We start from the raw sequence: 19,821 nt of genomic DNA, 5'->3' as shown, positions 1-19,821 counted from the left end.
CAGCTGATGATTGGCCAGCGGTGGTCTGAAAGCTAGACCTAGAAGTGGCACCAGCTAAAGCATTTGCTGCTTCTTCTGAGAGAATAGGTAATATTCTTCCAGTGGGAATGCCAGACTCAGCTCCTGGGACTGAAGGACCAACTGGTAAAGAATCTCCCTCTGCGATGTAGCCAGTCTCTGCATTAGCAGTATATTTAATGGCACGATTAATTCCATCATCAGCAACAAAAGCATATTGTCCAGTGACCGAATTCTGAGCATTAGCAGATTCTGAACGAGAACTGCTTGATGTTTCGTAAGCAAAGTTATAGCTTCCATCATCACCAGCAGAGCTTCTTACTTGAGCCGCCTCAACAGGAGCTGATGCAGCAGAACCAGCTGTGACTCTTGTAGATGGACGAGAAATAGGAGAAGAATAAACATTAGCAGTTGCTGAGGAGACTACTCCCCTCACGTTTGATGGAGCATCAGCATCAGGAGCTACTGGAAGGTGATCTCCTGTAGCAACAAATCCAGTATCTGATCCTGCAACATAATTGACTGTGAGTCTGTGTCCCTCTGGTGGAAGAAAGCTGTAAGTTCCCTTTACATTCAAGTCAGCATCTGCACTTTCAGATCTAGCACTATCTCCAGCATCATAACTGAAGGAGTAGGAAGCATCTCTTGAAGCAGTACTTGCTGACCTTGTACCAGCAACATTGATGGATGAAGGGCTTCTTACTGCTGAGGACGGGGAAACTGCAGAAGGTGCTGCTTTTGTTTGGGGACCAGCAGAGGAAGGAGCTGCAGCAAGAGCATTGGCCTCTTGTTCTGAGAGAACTGGAAGAATCCTTCCAGTGGGAATACCACTTTCAGCCCTGGGACACTAGGGGCCCGGCAGGAGTGAATCCTTCAGCAATGTAACCAGTGTCTGATCCTGCAATGTAATTGATTGCACGGTTGGATTCCATCATCGGCAATGAAAGAATATTGTCCTGTTACTGAGTTATGAGGATCAGCAGATTCTGAACGAGAACTTTTAGAGGCTTCATAGTTGAAGCTATAACTGCCATCACCTCCAGCAGAGCTTCTTATTTCGGCATATTCAGCTGGAACTGTAGCAGATGGAGCTGCAGCAGGTGATGGAGCCGGGGCACTGTATGGCTTAGCAGCAGATCCTGTTGATGGGGAAGTAGGAGCTTTTCTTACTTTGGCACCAAAAGCGCTTTCAGGGCTCACAGGCAGATGTCCTCCACGTGGCTGGAATCCTCGTTCATCGGCTGTGTATTCAAGCTTGATATCTGCTCCTGTAGGGTCCTTGTAACCGAATGATCCGGACACTTCTCCAGGGGCCTGTGCCATTGATTGTTCGTAAAGACCATCTCCAGAGTCGTAGCCATACTTAAAGGTGCCGTCGGAGTGCAGAACATAATACTGGGAGCGAGATCCGAGTCCCACGGTTGGGATTTTGTACTCGGCATCTGGCTGTGGAAAACTCAGGGTGCTAACCACCGCCAAGGACAACACCACCTGCAGAGAAAAGGAATAATATCACTTTTAGGGGGAAACGATTCCAGATAGTTTGAAATGTCCTGGATACAGTGTTCAGAAAGGACTTTTTTAGTATCTCAATATATCAGTTGACTTGTGGCATGTACTCTAATGTGAAATTGGGTCGCAGTATGTATTTATGTCTGTGTGACTGCATGAAAGTTCTGTATATGTTTGGAAAAGGTAATATTCAGTATAAATCTCAGACATATAAGAATACATTTGTGTAACACATCATAATTATGGAAATTAGCCAAGGATGAGATAACCGACAGCAGTTGGGGAAGCCCATTTGTCGAATTTGCTCCTATAAAAGCAATTGAATTCGATACATATGCAACATTAGTTTATGATTCTAATATATAAATTCTCTTATATTTTAAGAAAAAAAAAACAATCAAGTGAGAAAACAATCAAGGAAAAGAGAAGAAAGCGGTTCTGTTAGTGAAAGAAGTCAAGTGATGAACGCATGGAGTTAAAAAGAGAGAAGACAAACATTTTATGGGTTTCTCACAAAATTCCTGAATGGGTTCTTTAGTTTCCCGAGTGCTGTTGTTCATCAAAGACTCACTAACAATTTCATTTGACCGTTTCCAGTGGCTTTTTTGTCTTTTTTTTTTTTTCAACTGAAAAGCACTTGCCTACGTATAAAACTTCTTCAGTTCTTAAAAATCACTTGCTACTGTCGAAAAACGGTCGGTTTCACGAATTACACATTGTCAGATACTTGGATACTATAAGAGAGAGAGGGGGGAGAGAGAGAGAAAGAGAAAGACTGAAATTTTTCTCCACCTTAAAAACCAAGACGTTCTACTTACTAAGCTAATCCACGTCGCCATGTCTGTGGCGGATGGGCTGGGACGTTAGTGTATCGAGACCTGATTTACTTTAGCCTTTTATACCTGTCCCGAACGCGTTCGTTCGTCCGTGCGTGCCTCCGCATGGCATTGAAGATGACCATCGGATGCACACGGTGTTGGGTGTAGGCATGAGGTCGGGTCCAGAGGGACCTCTCTCTCTCTCTCTCTCTCTCTCTCTCTCTCTCTCTCTCTCAGAGCAACCCCTTGCCCTGGTTTTTATTTACCTCTGCCCCGTTTATTATGGACCAGAAGGGAATCCTGCCTTCCCGGGTGACCTCGGCTGGCCAGCACTCTTTTGAAACTTGTCCCATTTACTGGCAATTATCGTTAAGGTTCTGTTCCTTATATATATATATATATATATATATATATATATATATATATATATATATATATATATATATATATATTATATGAGATTATTATCACTTTTGTACGTGATTCATTTATCACACATTACACAGGTGAAAAATGAGACCGGTTTCGACTTTATTTCCAAGCCATTGACGAAACAGTTGTTGAGCTCTAGAAAATATAAATAAGTTTTTCGCTTTTACATATTTCAGGGAAGGGAGAGGGGAAGAGACTTCGGACTTGGAGGCGTAAGAAAGTCTAATCTTAGAGATTGGGGCAAGGAGTGGTGGGGGGTGGGGGAGCCTAATGATGGAAGGACAGGAGGGACATGGGATGAGTCTGCGTACAGTTACCAATAGGTTCCTCCTCAAGGTCAGGACCTGGAGCGTTGTTACCTTGCCCTGGATCCGAAAAAGAAACAAGTAGAACACAACTTCGTTCCTCAGGAGGCCCTTCGGTTCCAGTCGTCCATCAACCGCCGAGAGACCAAGAGCTTCTTCCTGAGCTCCTCTTTTGCCTTTGTTGACATTTGAGCTTCTTCTTCTTCTTCTTGTAACTTCTTGAAAATCGTAACTGAATGTATTGTATTTTGACGTCTTGGAGTTCCTCTGGGTTGGCGTCTCTCCATTTTGGACGGCTCTAGCAATCATCAAATTGATCCCATGTTGACGAGCTTTGTAATGTTTTGTCGTCGCGTTTACTGAGAAATTCCTGATTGATGGACATTTATCTAAGCTATTGAGAATCATTTTTACTTACTGACTATCCTAAGACTGACCAGATCTCTTGAAGAAATTCGTAATGGAGCCTCGATTAATGAAACCATTGCTGTATCTTGTTTTGAATGTCACGGTCGTTTTAATTTAGAAGAAATTGTCACTGAACATATATATATATATATATATATATATATATATATATATATATATATATATATATATATATATATATATATATATATATATATATATATATATATATATATATACTAATAGCACCATATACATATATATTACACAATACATGTACATATATATATATCTATACATATATATATAGTATATATATATATATATATATATATATATATATATATATATATATATATATATATATATATATATATATATATATATCTATATATATATATATATATATATATATATATATATATATATATATATATATATATATGTATATATAATATCCGCGAAGGCACCTTGTTCTTCCGTAAAGTAAACTTAAAAAAGTCGTGAGAGAATATAAGCGAAATATAGATGTATATTATTTTCGAAACAGAAAACTCTTTTTGTTCATAGGCACGTTTACTTATTTATTTACTGAATTATTTATTTACCCAATTTTTTATATGAACGTCTCATATGCGGTTTCTCTTGTATTCTGTAAACTGAGAACAACTGGTAAACAATTCGATATTATACTTTTCAGCATTTGCATGAGAAGGCAATGAAAGAATACATTTAATATTTGCTTGAGAAGGCAATAATTCCTTTTTCAACAGATATGCTGGATGTTTACAAAACGTTACACGACCACATTTTTTTTGCACTTTTTAGCTATTCCTGCGACTGGTATATATGTGTACTCCACCCAGGCACCCACGTTTTTTGTATGTATTTTTTTAAGGTGTGCTTTTTAAGGCTGCAACACGGGTAGGTCACGTGATCCGAAACTCTGTGCCTGTGAGGTTGTTTTACTTGTAAGATAGGTGGGGAAGGGACATGAGGATTACAATTCATGCGTGTTATTTTATTGAGCATAGATTTTACATCAGATTACTTAGGTCTCTCTGAAATTTATTATTCTCTCTCTCTCTCTCTCTCTCTCTCTCTCTCAGGATATAGCACGTTTTAAGTGCTGATAGAATTAATTCTGTCATGAGGATTTTCTCTCTCTCTCTCTCTCTCTCTCTCTCTCTCGATAACACTTTTCAAGTGTTGATAAAATTCATTCCATCATGAGGATTTTGTCTCTCTCTCTCTCTTCTTTCTTCTTCTCTTCTCTCTCTCTCTCTCTCTCTCTCTCACACACACACACACACACACATTCATTATTGTTTCTTGGTCATTTCTCCTTCAGTTGTATTGCCAAAGGAGACATTCCCAAGATAAATAGAATCGATCAGTAAAATGTTACAGAACATATGGTGACTAGGCAGATTTCCACAGATTTCAAGTCCGCTTGAGACATCAAAGAGAGAGAGAGAGAGAGAGAGAGAGAGAGAGAGAGAGAGAGAGAGAGAGAGAGAGTAGAAATAAACATTATGTTAGAAAAATAGCAGGCATCTTTAAACAGCTTCCAACAAGTGCAATATAAGCAATACTGAGTCATTTCTTGAGAGTAAGCACGGGGTGCCGATCTTTCGAAACGGCTTCATTCCACTGAATACAGTATTTATTTTAAACCGACTGAACGCGACCCAGCATTTGTTATTGAACCACTGAACGAAGAAGAACGTCGTTTTCATCTACTGAACGTAATCACGCATTTGTTATTGAGCCACTGAACGAAAAAGGATGCTTTCATCTACTGAACGTAATCCAGCATTTGTTACTGATCCACCGAACGAAAAAGAAAGTCGTTTTCATCTACTGAACGTAACCCAGCATTGTTATTGAGCCGCTGAACAAATCCAAGAAGGCAAGTAAATATTGTATAACTCTCTAAATAAAACTGCATAATTATCTGGTAAAAAGTGACCAGTATATTGTAAATGTATTGTAGAGCTTATTCAGCCCTGTGTAACCAATGACAGCACAAAATAAGTTCGTGAAAATGCACTCTAAGCGAATTCGGCGTTTTATAATCACAGAACGCAAAGCTGTTTTCGTAACAACCTGCGGAACTCGAAATAAAAAAAAAGTAAAAATGAGCCGAAATTTTGTGTACAACCGCTACAGCGTATAATCAAGGCCACCGAAAATAGATCTGTCTTTTGGTGGCCTCGGTATAATCGTGTATGAGCCGCGGCCTATCCTATATCGTTGCCAAAAGCACGATTATGGCTAAATTTAACCTTAAATAAAATAAAAACTACTGAGGCTAGAGAGCTGCAGTTTACTGTGTATAATGATTGGAGAGTGGATAGTCAACACACCAATTTGCAGCCCTCTAGCCCCAGTAGTTTTTAAGATCTGAGGGCGGACAGAAAAAGTGCGGACGGACAGACAAAGCCGGCACAATCGTTTTCGTTTACAGAAAACTAAAAAATTAGTCCCAACAACCTGTTTTACACTCAGATCATCCCCAGTTTCCCACAGACGACGACGTCTCGACTCTATATGGTGAGATAAGATTCCTTCCTGTGAATTCTGCCATTTTGTTTCTGGAGATTCTGTTAGAGAAGGCTTTAGAATGTTGAAGATTTTGTGAAAAATTGGTAATATATGTTTTATATATATATTTATATATATATATATATATATATATATATATATATATATATATATATATATATGTATATTATATATATATATATATATATATATATATATATATACATATATATATATATATATATATATATATAACACACACACACATATATATATATATATATATATATATATATATATATATATATATATATATATATATATATATATATATATATGGTAAGTACAGAAGAGGATTTGATTATGAAATACCGAATATTTCCCTAACAACTGTAAGTGTTTTGCTGTCGAAGATGAGGTTTAAATCTGTTGAGATTTGGTTCAAAACTGTTGCTGTAAGTTCTGCCGCGATTATATTAATTAAAAACTGTGATTTTTTTTATTTTATTTTACAACAGCTCGTGAATTTAAACGGAAGAATGGTTTTTTTAACAGTAAAGTTTTGGTTAAACAGGCTGAAAACTTGATCTAAGATATCTAGAGCTTAACTGAGGAAGATTTATTGTTAAATGTAGATGCTTCCTTAAAAACAGTTTAGACGTTGCTCCCGGAGATTCGGTTGAAATTTGTTGAATATTTGGGTCAAAATCACTTACACGTTGCTGGCGATGTGAAGACATATTTTCAATTTCGACAGATACTGCCGCAATAAACGAATGATAAATTACTTAAATAAATACTTTAATTAATTTATTAATTATGAATAAATAATTTAAATAAATAGATAAATAAATAAATACATAAAAATGAGTAAAAGTGGAAAGACCGCTTCGCCCAAGGATGCTATAAAACTCACTTGGCTCCTGATGTAAAGAGAATCGCGAAGATCCCGCCTTCCAACCGTTCGAGATATTTTGAATGTGGTTGGACCAAGGCCTTTAGCAATTCTACCTTTCTTACGAAATCAAATGAAAATCATATGTGTGTGTGTGTGTTTTTGTGTGTGTGTGCACAGTGTGCGCGCGTGGTGTGTAACGGGGATCCTATTACACACACACACACATATATATGTATGTATGTATATATATATTATATGTATGGATGTATATGTACATATATATATATATATATATATATATATATATATATATATATATATACATATATACTGTATATATTATATATATGTGTGTGTGTCTGTAATTCTTACGATCAATTGCAATGTGCATAACTGATTTTCATTGGCAAGGATTTACTGTCTACAATCAACAGGGCGCTTTCTCTTCATCCTGCGTTGTATCCTAAGCATCTAAAATATTAATTGACGAGCAGAAGGCTATTATGTCCTTTTCCTATTTCCCTTCACAAGGCTCCGAGTGGCCTCATGAACCTCCATATTTGTTGAATGACTCGAGTATATCTTGATCTTCTTGACCTTCTCGAGGAGCTGAAAGATTCCAAGATCTCTTACCTTGTTTCCCTTCCTCAAGGAGGATCTCTCATTTGACTTCCATTCTTGATCACTGAACGGCTTGAGGAGGACCTCTCATTTGATTTCCCCTTTCCGTCTTACGTACCTTTTTCAAGGCACCGGACGAACCAGGGATCTTTATCTTAGTTGGACATGAGGCGTTACTTAAGGGTCTTTGCAGAGTCCCTTCCGTAGGTCCCTAGCTGCAACTTCTTCGTTCCTTTTACGGGAAATACTCCGTTCTTATTCTCTTTCTTTAATCTGACTTTCCATCCTCTCTAACAACTGTTTCCTAGCGCAACTGCGAGTTTTTCCTTCTGTTACAGTTTTCAGACCTTCTTACTCTCAATTTCCCTTTCAGCGCTGCATGACCTCACAGGTCCCAACGCCTGGCTTTTGGCCTTAATTCTATATTCTATTCTGTCTTTAACTTAGTTGGTTGCTGAGACTTGTTGACCGATAAGTTCAAACCTCTACTTATTTAGTCGAATTGATACGAAATGTAATAATGTAGCTACTCAAGGGTAGCAAAGTTAGTAAACCAATAAACGAGTAGGTCACTTACAAAAGCTTGAACTCTTCTTTTTGCTGTGAAAATGGTAGACCTCACGATAAATATCTCGTCATCATCCAGTTCATTACCTTTGGCTGGTCCGCTGTTATAGTGGTTAGTGTCGTGGCATGCCACTCAGATGTCGCGGGATGGCGTCTACCCCAGGGCGATGAAAAATCACTGGCTCTGTATCGTGATCAGTTACTGCTGCAGTGTGGGTTCTGCGGTAGGAGGCTGAAACCAACATTCTTTGGAAGCTTGAATTGCAAGTCAGTGGCCCCTTTAATGTGCTTGTTCCATGTGAATAGGTTTCATCTAATGAAATGATTAGAAATAATAAATTGTTTCCTAAGGCTGTGTCCACACTGGCAAAATAGGCCAAAAGCGTAGGTCATCAGCTTATCACATACTTGTCACCAACGGGTTTAAAACAATGTCAACGACAGTGAATGGAGAACGAATCTGGCAAATGCTGGATAACCGTATGAAGCTCTGGTTAGGAATACCAATAAGTCGTCGACTTGTATACAACATGATTGGATTGTACATGCGATATGTTGCCGACGTGTTTATGACATGTTTTACTGTGGCGCGGACGCATCCTACGAGTAGCAAAAGCTAAGAAACCTGTTGGGAGTTGGTAGAATTTGGGCGGTTCTATCGAAGATTGTTGTAAAGTTTGATTCTATTCATTTTAGATAATTGTCTTGGTAATTAAATTGTGCAGCATATAAGCTAGGTAGAGAGAGAGAGAGAGAGAGAGAGAGAGAGAGAGAGAGAGAGAGAGAGAGAGAGAGAGAGAGAGAGAGAGAGAGAGAAGCTGCAGTTGCTAAGCTCCCTGTCCCTAGAGACGAAAGTCCAGTCGTGACTGATCTATTGACGGCAGCCACTTACCTCTGGCACGACTGAGGAGTGCGACGCCCTCCTCGTGTGGAGAGAAGGAAGAGGGGTTGGGGGGGGGGTTTGTCGGAGAAACGATACGCTTGTCGTCGTCCAAACACAGAAACATCTATTTACATAGCGTGAGCGAGGGATGGTATCTATTCCACGCGAGAAACGGTTCAGAGACGCACGACTTGAAGTGTAAGGGCAGGTGAATCAGCTCTTTTGTGGGGGACATGTTGTTATTTCAGGCCTGGAAGGTAGAGAACTAGAATGGATATATTAATAAATTGTTGTAGAAATAATGAGTTTTGTAAGAGAAATAAAGGAAGTGCAGGTTTCTTGCCTGATCGTGGAGAGATACGGGGAGACGTTAGTTGAATTAAAAAGAAAAAAAATCATTATTTGAATAAAAAAAAAAACTCGCTTGTAGAATCGTTATTTCAATTACAAAAAAAAAAAAAGTCGCTTATAGAATCCCCGTTGATGAATGATCCATCGGAATAAAGTACTGAATATATTAAATAGGTTGCCTGCTTTTATTTCTTGGCCCCCAAATCCTTTTCTTGTGGGTTTCCGAAATGATGTTGCAATAAATAGGAAATTAACGGTCAGTTGCAGCATAGTTCTACAAATGAAATGCTTTCATTCCGGACCCGCAAATCCTTTCAGTTATGTCTCCGAAATGATTTCGGAAAAAGTAGAAATGAAACAACGACAGTATTTTCGTCTCAGGGGATGTTGATAGGCCCTGGAAAAGTTTCACCACAACCCTTCGATTCTCCTTTTTGAAGCGAACTCTGGAGAAACAAAAAGTCGTAACGACAGGTAACCAAAGGACCGAAGGATTTAGGACCAGCAAAAATCTCTTTGCCATTACGATACTCTTTCCGTAGCAATTTTATGTGGCGATCTATCAATGATAGATATCTGGCATTGACGGAGATAAAACGCAAAAAAAAAAAACTATTCTGTGTGCGAGAATTGATGGTACACAAGAACAGGCATCCGTCTTGTAATCCGTCTCTTTTTAGGATAATATATATACGGGGTCAGAAACATTTCTGCTTGTATCTTGTATGTTACGTCCCTGCCAAACAATTCGTGTTTTATAATAATTTACATTTTTATCTCTTTATTTATTAATTTGTCAGTTTATTTTTTACTTTTGTAGTAACTGATTTCGTCTGTCAGTATTTCCTATTACCTTCTGTTACTTCTTTCATATTGAACACCATAATATTCTTTGGAAGTTTAAATTCCAAATCAGTGGCCCCTGTTGTCTTGTTGCTTAAGAGGAGGGTTTATCATCTGAATAATAATAATAATAATAATAATAATAATAATAATAATAATAATAATAACACCTTTTTATTTCTAAATTTATTTTTGAATTTTGGGGTTAAAACGAGACGAGCACTTTTGATTTTAAGTAGACAGTTAAATAAAACATCAGCGAATATACTGTAGAGTTGAATGATGACAACTTGTTATTGCTCACTACGTTTACTGGTGAGGTCCCCCACAGAATGCACAGAAGCAAGACTTGAAGTATTCATGGAAAAGAGGAGCCTTTTGCGTTTGCTGCGAGAAATGGAATTCGACCAAGAAGTTAATGAAAACACTGTTGTCCCATTGGAAGTCGCCCTTATATAAATTTTTTTGTTTGACTGCCCCAAAGCAAATACGACCATGCAAGAAACGTGAACGGGGAGACTTCTTTAAGGAAGACAAAAATTAGAGAAATTCAACATTTTGAAGTAAATGGTGACCCACAAGTCGGCGACTCGGCGTTTAGTGTCTGTGATTTTGTGAAGCTTTTCATGTACATATTAAGTACGCCCTCAGGTAATATTCACCTCACATTTTGAATGCTGCCAACATGTTGGAAACAATAAACAGTGAATAGATTGGTAAGTTATTGTATACAATATGTTGAACTGGTATGTGTAACGTAGTTCGGATTCCGGATTCCACAGTAAGCTGTAGGTCCCGTTGCTAGGTAACTAATTGGTTCTTAGCCACGTAAAATAAGTCTGATCCTTCGGGCCAGCCCTAGGAGAGCTGTTAATCAGCTCAGTGGTCTGGTTAAACTAAGGTATACTTTACTTTTTTTTCGAGTTAATGAGATCATCATAGCCTACGATGTAAGTGTGATTAAGATGTTAAAGAGAATTTGAGACATGGTGTAGACCTCTGGACTCGCCCACCCAACCGAACCCCACAAAAAGCTACTCAAGGTAATATGTTTGTTCATCTGCAAGATTTTATTTTAGGACATGGTTTCCCTGTAGGGAATGAACAATATGCTCATTTACTTTTTTTTATGACAAGTATGCGGCTGGCTACATTTTAGGACATGCTCGTAACTTACTTGTAAAATACTCTTCCGTTCGCAACTGATTTTAGGACATAATTATGGTTTCAGGACATTATGGTTTTAGGAAATAATTATGGTTTTAGGACATAATTATGGTTTTAGGTCATAATTATGATTTTAGGACATCATGTGGTTTTAGGACATAATTATGGTTTTAGGTCATAATTATGGTTTTAGGACATAATTGTGGTTTTAGGACATAATTATGGTTTTAGGACATAATTATAGTTTTAGGTTGTAATTATGGTTTTAGGTCATAATTATGGTTTTAGGTCATAATTATGGTGTAGGTCATAATTATGGTTTAGGTCGTAATTGTGGTCTAGGTCGCAATTATGGTTTTTAGGTCATAATTATGGTTTAGGTCGTAATTGTGGTTTAGGTCGCAATTATGGTTCTAGGTCATAATTATGGTTTTAGGACATAATTGTGGTTTTAGGACATAATTATGGTTTTAGGGCATAATTATGGTTTTAGGACATAATTATAGTTTTAGGTCGTAATTATGGTTTTATGTCATAATTATGGTTTTAGGTCATAATTATGGTTTTAGGACATAATTATGGTTTAGGTCGTAATTGTGGTTTAGGTCATAATTATGGTTGTAGGTCATAATTATGGTTTTAGGACATAATTATGGTTTTAGGTCATCATTATGCACTCAGTAGCTTTTCAGGACATGATTAGGACATGTATATGACAGTAACACACCCGAAAAAGCGTTTCAATTACAGATCACTTCCTTGTGTCTTTGGGTTCCTTATGAGAGAGAGAGAGATAGAGAGAGAGAGATTGTAGGCGTTATTTATGCTGATCCAAAGAAGATTATTTCCAAACAAATCCCGTAATCCTTAAATGATAACTTAGACCCACCACGGGATCAACGGCTTAGGCAGTCTGTTAGAACGAAGCGGAAATTCAACGTGCACATGTGTTTGTTTCATTGTAATTCAAGAGCGAGTAAAGAGGTTACATTAAATATATATATATATATATATATATATATATATATATATATATATATATATATATACATATAGTGTGTCTAAAGTGTGTATAGAAATAATTATGTGTGGAACAGAAATAAATTTCTGAATCACATAGGAATCGAACCCAGGTCTTTCATATGTATATATATATATATATATATATATATATATATATATATATATATATATATATATATATATATATATATATATACAGTACATGTATGTGTAAGTTAGAAATAAGCAACACTAATACAATTACGTATGGGACAGTGATAAATTCCTTGGCCCACATGGGAATCGAACCCAGGTCTTTCAATTGACATACACGGGCTCTACTATCCGAACCACACACATTATATATATATATATATATATATATATATATATATATATATATATATATATATATATATATATATATATATATATATAAGATATGTGTGTTCTCAAGAACAAAGAACTATTGATTATGTAAAACCCTGAAAATTATATAAAAGCAAATAAAGTTACACTATTTTAAAGCTGTACTTGTGAAGTCCATACAACAAAGAGGAACCCATAAATAAGATCCTTCTCATAAAAATGAGATGAATATCAGGACTCCAAGAAGACCCGCATTTAAAGGAGACTTCCAAGAGAGATGAAACGAAGCCACGAAGCTCCGAGGTCTCAAAAAGGGATCAAAAGGAAGCCGACACATCCCCTCCCCCCTCCTCCCCACTTCCCAGGTCTCAGTGGAGAGCCAAATATGATGAGAAGTCCCTCTCGAGAGGCCGACACAAAAACTCGACTGGAAGTCCCTTGTTGATCTTGGCGTGAAATCCACAAATGCTCAATCAAGATTGAAACTGAGGATTCACAGTTACACCGAACGCGAGGGTTGCAGACAAACTCCCCCATTAACCCAGAGTTATGAGGCGTTGATGAAATCGCTTCGACTTGCTCGCCGCTTGAAGGACGGTCGACTTTGTAAACTGGAATAAATATCATAAACCAGAATAAGTTCCACCTTCTCTTTTCCCTAGGGGCAGGAAGGAAATGCTCTTGACTGAGGAAAGGCTTCGTGGTCCTTTGGTGGAGAGTGATACATTTTTAAAGCATGGCAAAAAAAAGTAAATCATCAATAGGTTGACTGATTGATTCCTTTTTATGTAACTTATGTTTACAGTTGCGAAGCTGATATTTTATTAATTTACACCTTACCTTCATTGTATCCCCTTCAGTATTTGTCAGATGCCCTACATCGCACGTCGTTGTGAGTTTCAAGTAAACATTCATCCAGGTGTGCGTGCGCGCGTGCATGTTTTTTTTTTATATAATTTCAGAATTGTTTGACATGTAATGAAATAGCTAAGTATACCTTAGTTTAACCAGACCACTGAGCTGATTAACAGGTCTCCTAGAGAGGAATGGCCCGAAGGATTAGACTTATTTTACGTGGCTAAGAACCAATTGGTTACCTAGCAACGGGACCTACAGCTTATTGTGGAATCCGAACCATATTATAGCGAGAAATTAATTTCTATCACCAGAAACAAATTCCTTTAATTCTTCATTGGCCAGCCGGAGACTCGAACTCGGGCCTAGCAGAGTGCTAGCCGAGAACTCTACCGATTCGTCCAACGAGGAGTTTGACATGTAATGACATGTAACGAGACCGGCAACATTCTCATCCCTTTAGTGGCATCAGTACACCTTACGCGGTGTACTGTAAGCATTACTTCAGGTTCGTTGCAGCGTCCCTTCGGGCCCTAGCTGCAACCCCTTTCATTCCTTTTACTGTACTTCCGTTCATATTCTCTTTCTCCCATCTTAATTTCCACCCTCTCCTAGCAATTGTTTCATAGTGCAACTGCGAGGTCCTCCTCCTCTTACACCTTTAAAGCCTTTTTACTCTCGATATCCCTTTCAGCACTGAATGACCTCATAAGTTCCAGCGCTTAGCTTTGGCCAAAATTGTATATTTCAATACCAACGTCATTTTTATGACATCGACCAAAAATGCACAACAATGGAGTCTTATATTACCTACATTATAATGAGGATCCCCACAGTTCAGGATTAAAGAGAAGGACAGGACGTAGGATTACGTAGGATCACCTTGCCAAGATCTAGTGAAACTTGCAACAGACTTTAGATGTCCGTTGCTAGCGGCTGTGGGTCTCAGTAAGGTAAGATATCGTGGTTAGTGTCGTGGCGTGCCACTCAGATGTCTTGGGTTCGCGTCTCCCCCAGGCCGATGAAAAGTCAAACTGGCTCTATATCATGATCAGTTACTGCTGCAGTGTGAGGCCTGCAGTGGGAGGTTGAAACCAACATGCTTTCGAAGCATGAATTTCAAGTCAGTGGCCCCTTTGGTGTGCTTGTTCCATGTGAATAATAATAATAATAATAATAATAATAATAATAATAATAATAATAATAATAATAATAATAACATACGTGACAGTTTGTCTTTTGGCTTTGCTTAAGATTGTATATTCATTATGTACAGTAATCATGGTAATAAACCTTCGTCTTCTGGATTTCAAACTCCTGCTGTGGCAGATGTCATTCATTTTTGACTGGCGGCACTTACTTTAGTTTATGCTTGTAGTCTTTTTTGTACTTCAATTTTTTCAGCCTTATGACCAAAGTAGTTCTTTTTAGTTGATGTATATAGTATGACTATACCCTGTACGTCTGTTCATACAATCTTAAGATCAGTCAGTATGATCAAATATGATCATTCCTTGTCATAGGAAATACTGATCCCCTTTCTTACTTGGGAAATCATGCATGCTCTCTCTCTCTCTCTCTCTCTCTCTCTCTCTCTCTCTCTCTCTCTCTCTCTCTCTCTCCAAGATTTTAGTAATCAAGGCACAAAATGAATGTGTCACTTTTCCTCGTAGGGGGTAGTGCCGTCAATGCACCTTGCAGGCATTGCTTAAGGTTTTCAGCAGCGTCCCTTCGTCCCCTAGCTGCAACCCCTTTCATTCCCTTCACTGTACCTCCGTTCATATTCTCTTTCTTCCATCTTACTTTCCTTTCTCTCGTAGCAATTGTTTCACAGTGCAACTGCGAGGTATTCCTCCTATTACACTTTTCAAACCCTCTTACTGTCAGTTCCGTTTCAGCACTGAATGACCTCGCAGGTCCCAGCGCTTGGCCATTGACCTGAATTCTATATTGCCAATCAAATGTGTCACTTGACAACATATTTTGCTCCTCTTGTCATATTTTCACGATGTCACACACCCTTCAGTTAAGGTCTGTCATCGCATTTTCAGGAGCAGCTGTGGAGCAGTCTAGCAGTCCTGGAACTATTGGAGAGAATGGTCCCCCCCCCCCGCCTTGTGTACGTGCTGTTGGTGTAAGTATAACATTTATCTGTTGGTGTCCCTTCATTTCTTAAAACTGTATGTTGCTGTACTTTCTTTTCCTTCTCATTTTCTGCTTTCAGATGTTTTGTTTAGTTTCGTGTTTACTTTCTTTGCACGTGAGTGGCTTAGATTAACGGTGGTTCTCAACCTGGGGGGCGTCAGCAATTTCCAGAGGGGGCGCGAGCCCCAGGGAAAATGAAAAAATTCTCTGATTATATTCGTTATTCTCTTAACAAGAGAAGCTAAGAAGCAGTGTCAAGCGTCTCACTAATTCATTCCCAGAAGAATAAAAACACCCTTTCTCTTTCTCTCTCTTTTTCATTTTCCTTTCAATCTAGGAGGGAATTTTAATAATGGACGCAAACTATCGGGGGGGGCGTGTTTCAAGGACCAACTCTTAGAGGGCGTGTAATCTTGGTTAAGAACCGCTGGCTTTGGAATGATAATCATTTAGTATTCTTAATAGGCTTAGTTTTGCCAGACCTCTTTAGCTCTCTTACCACTGGCCACTTCATAAGTATGCTGGCACCGAGTTTTGTGGACGGTACGTAACGTCTCTAGCGTAGGGACTGGCTGTCTTTGCTTTTTCTCGTATTACTTTGAGCTCATTCCCTTTGCGTTCAGTCACTAGGCCGTGGATGCCTTCTAAAGAAGAAGATTTCAAAAAGAAGACTAAGAAGAAAGGGGAAGAAGGATAAGAAAAGTCGAGGGACGAAAACCTCTCTTGATGTGCCGAAGAAGAAGAAGAAGTCATTTTCTAAGAAGAAGAAGATGAAGAAGAAGGAAATATAAATTCTTTAGAAAGAAAAAGAAGAAGAAGAAGACTCATCAACAACACTTTGCCCTGATAAATGACGGCGTCCTTGACTCAGACCTGTCACGTTTGCATTCTCGAATTCCTTCTTGAACTCGTCACTTCGTATTATTTTCATTCCTTTAATTTTCTAGTTAAGAATAAACTGTCAGTGCATTGATGAGACCCGAATATTGTTTCCCTCGGTACATATCCGCGTCCAAGAATATCTCCCTCGTCTTGTTTTTATCCCCCGTTTCTCAAGGACACTTCCTGGGATCAAGTGAAGAGGAGGAGGAGGAGGCACTATGCATTCGAAGGCAGGATAATGTCTTCGTGAAGAGCCGGCCATGGTGCAACGGCGGGGGGTGGGTGTCCATGGTACTTTTTCGACAAGGCGGCAGAGAGTTGGAGAGAAAAACTGAGGTTCGTTTGTGGTTTTATCTGTCTCAGGTCCTCCATCTTCATACAAGAATTTCCATATTTAGCATGGAACCCTTCTTTATTTATGTCAGTCTGTAAACTGAAGACCAACTTCTTTCCAAAAAGCAAATTCAAGTAAAAACTAGGCAGCGGCTCTTGGATTTTTTTTTTACCTTAAAATGATATGTTTGCTTACCTCATTCAAACTTTTAAATACATATTTTTAAGCCGATACATATTTTTAAGCCGTAAAATCTTTGGAGTCTTTTAAAGTATCATTTTCACCACTCAAGAAATATCATTCTCAATCTTATCCCCGGTTACCTGACGCCCGTAAAATTTTATATTCTTCTCGACAGCTCATAAATTATCCAGGACGAAGGTTCATTCCTACTTTCGCATTTTGCCATCTTCGATTTCGTTTCCTCAGTGTCTAGTTGGTGTGTGAAAATGTGCTCTATTTATCTCTGGGTATTTTCCTCGAATTTTTTTGTAGCAGATGTAAACATTGCTCTCTGCTGATGTAAAACTAGGACATTTGCATGTATTAGAGAAATATTAAAGAACATAAATGGGAAGACATCCCCACTTACGTGGGTTTGAGAGAGAGAGAGAGAGAGAGAGAGAGAGAGAGAGAGAGAGAGAGAGAGAGAGAAAGTTCTCTTTTTTTGATTTTCGGTTTCACTGCTGCAGTAAAACAGTCGATACAGGCAGAGGCAAATGTCCGCGAAGAAGTAGTTATATCTATGACGCTTTACTTGTACAAATATTCTTTTTTAATGTTCTGGTACCCATATGATAATTTAAATTCTCACAACAGGCAACTGCATTGTTGAGGATACAACTTGTCTGGAGGGCGTGTGTTTATTCGGAGGTTTATCATGGGGCAGTGGAAATATTAGTAGCATTTCAACACTGATTAAGAGATATGATTCCACTGGCATTGGACAGTGCCTAGTAGTGGTTAGACAGTGGCCATCCAAGGCGAATACTTGTCATGAATGACTTGTCAATCTTATGGTAATGTCCCTCCATTTCACAATGACACCTGCTGGGAAGGACTCCTAGAGTTCCAACCGCCTTCCCACTCAAAATCCATCCATGTATGGCTATAAAAGGAGAGAAAGAGACCCAGTTTATTTACATATCCCAAAGTTTTATGCAGGAACAGCTACCAGTAATGGGTATTTGTATGCCTGCTTAGAGCAAGTAGAACCAGCCCTTTTAAATAAAATACTTTGACCCCCACCCCACCCCACCCCACCCCCTCAACATCTATTTCCCAGGTACACATCGCCACCCGTTCCTTCAAGGCTGATGCAAATGAGGGGAGGTGTTGCAACATGACGCTCGGAAAATATAGGCCACACTTAGTCGTAGTCGCCTTGGAGTACGACCCTTTTTCTTCTTCTGCTGGTGGATGGTGTGGATGGGAAAGCAAAGCAAGGCTGGTTGTCATAGGCTCCTGGTTTGTGATGGACAGTAACCTGGGTTAAATGGTTGATTGATTAGTTCGTCCAACTGGCATTACAGCGTCAGAGGTTATCGACGCCTTAAGAAGCTGTTCTTTCCAGTAGATGTACAGTACATATGTATACACGTATGTGTATATATACACACATGTACAGGGTGTCAAGTTTGGAACCAGAGAGAGAGAGAGAGAAGAAAAATGAATAACTGTTTATATTATATATGTATATTTTATATATATATATATATATATATATGTATATATATATATACAGTATATATATAATTTCTGTTTTTTCTCTTGAATTATTTCAAAATATCACCTTCTCCTCTTTCATGTCATTGGGGATACCTGCAGAAATAGTCAGTTTTATTGGTGCAAATTACATATATTCCTCAGATAAAGCGTATACTGAATATATACTGTATATATATAACTATATATATATGCATATATATTGATTGATATATATATATATATATATATATATTATATACAAATATTATATATATACGATATAATAATATATATATATATATATATATATATTATATATTTATATATAAAGTGATCTTACACCGCAATTAAATGACGGCAAACACTGCAAGTGTTTTACGATCTAAGGCGGTTTTGCTCTTGACAAGGCCCTTACAAAGGCTCCAGAGCGCTGCTGCCTTGTCCGAGCGACTGGGAATTCGTCATAAATTTAATAATGCCATTGTTATCGTCGACTTTTATCGCTGGACCAGAAGCCCCCGTGAATTGTGCAAGATCCTACTATCCAATCTCCCCTCCCCTCCCCAAAATTTCATGAAAACGATCTTCAGACGTCCCCATCAGATGTGGCTGAGATCCACTGTAAACCCTTGGGTAGGTCCAGGTTGCATTCGAATGGCTATTGTAGAATTTCAAAGAGGTTGTGGGATGTGGTGTACATCCCGAGCAGGTGTTCACCTCAGGGGTGGACGGGGTTGCGTTCAGTATGGTTTGTTTATTCTCAGAGGATTAAGAAAGGGTCTCACTGATTCATTGAAGTTTTTAGCGTTTTTGCTTTTTTTTTTTTTTTTTTTTTAAATATTGGTGTTTCAGAAGGACTTTGCTGTAATCTTTGCATTCCTTCGGTAAAATATATCTTAATACAAAACTTAAAATGAAATAAAACAAAGCGTTTAGTTTCTCTCTAACATTTGCATGATATATATATATATTGCTATATTATATATATATCTACTTCCATATATGACTTGCTATACTTTATATATTTATAGTGTTTGAAATGAGGATACAGTAAAACAATATGTCTTTGAAAGCCATCATATGACATATTGTTAGATCTAACAAATGATCTATATATATATACATAGATTAAATGGATGAATTAACATACATTGGCT

General features: G+C 38.1%; 1 long non-coding RNA gene and 1 pseudogene across 2 annotated transcripts in view; one reads left to right on the top strand and one right to left on the bottom strand.

The window, feature by feature from the left end:
• LOC136845021 (serine-rich adhesin for platelets-like) overlaps positions 1-2,483 on the bottom strand; it is a 4,144-nt pseudogene extending 1,661 nt beyond the window's left edge.
• LOC136845025 (uncharacterized) overlaps positions 1-19,821 on the top strand; it is a 356,972-nt gene that overhangs the window by 204,003 nt on the left and 133,148 nt on the right. For both annotated transcript variants that reach the window (XR_010855044.1, XR_010855046.1), the window contains exon 3: positions 15,648-15,730. This is a non-coding gene — a long non-coding RNA (uncharacterized lncRNA). The remainder of the gene's footprint in view (positions 1-15,647; positions 15,731-19,821) is intronic.

This window comes from Macrobrachium rosenbergii, chromosome 13 (assembly GCF_040412425.1).
Source record: "Macrobrachium rosenbergii isolate ZJJX-2024 chromosome 13, ASM4041242v1, whole genome shotgun sequence".
Taxonomy (NCBI): domain Eukaryota; kingdom Metazoa; phylum Arthropoda; class Malacostraca; order Decapoda; family Palaemonidae; genus Macrobrachium; species Macrobrachium rosenbergii.
The sequence above is the reverse complement of the archived record's forward strand: the minus strand, read 5'-3'. Positions and strand labels throughout refer to the sequence as shown.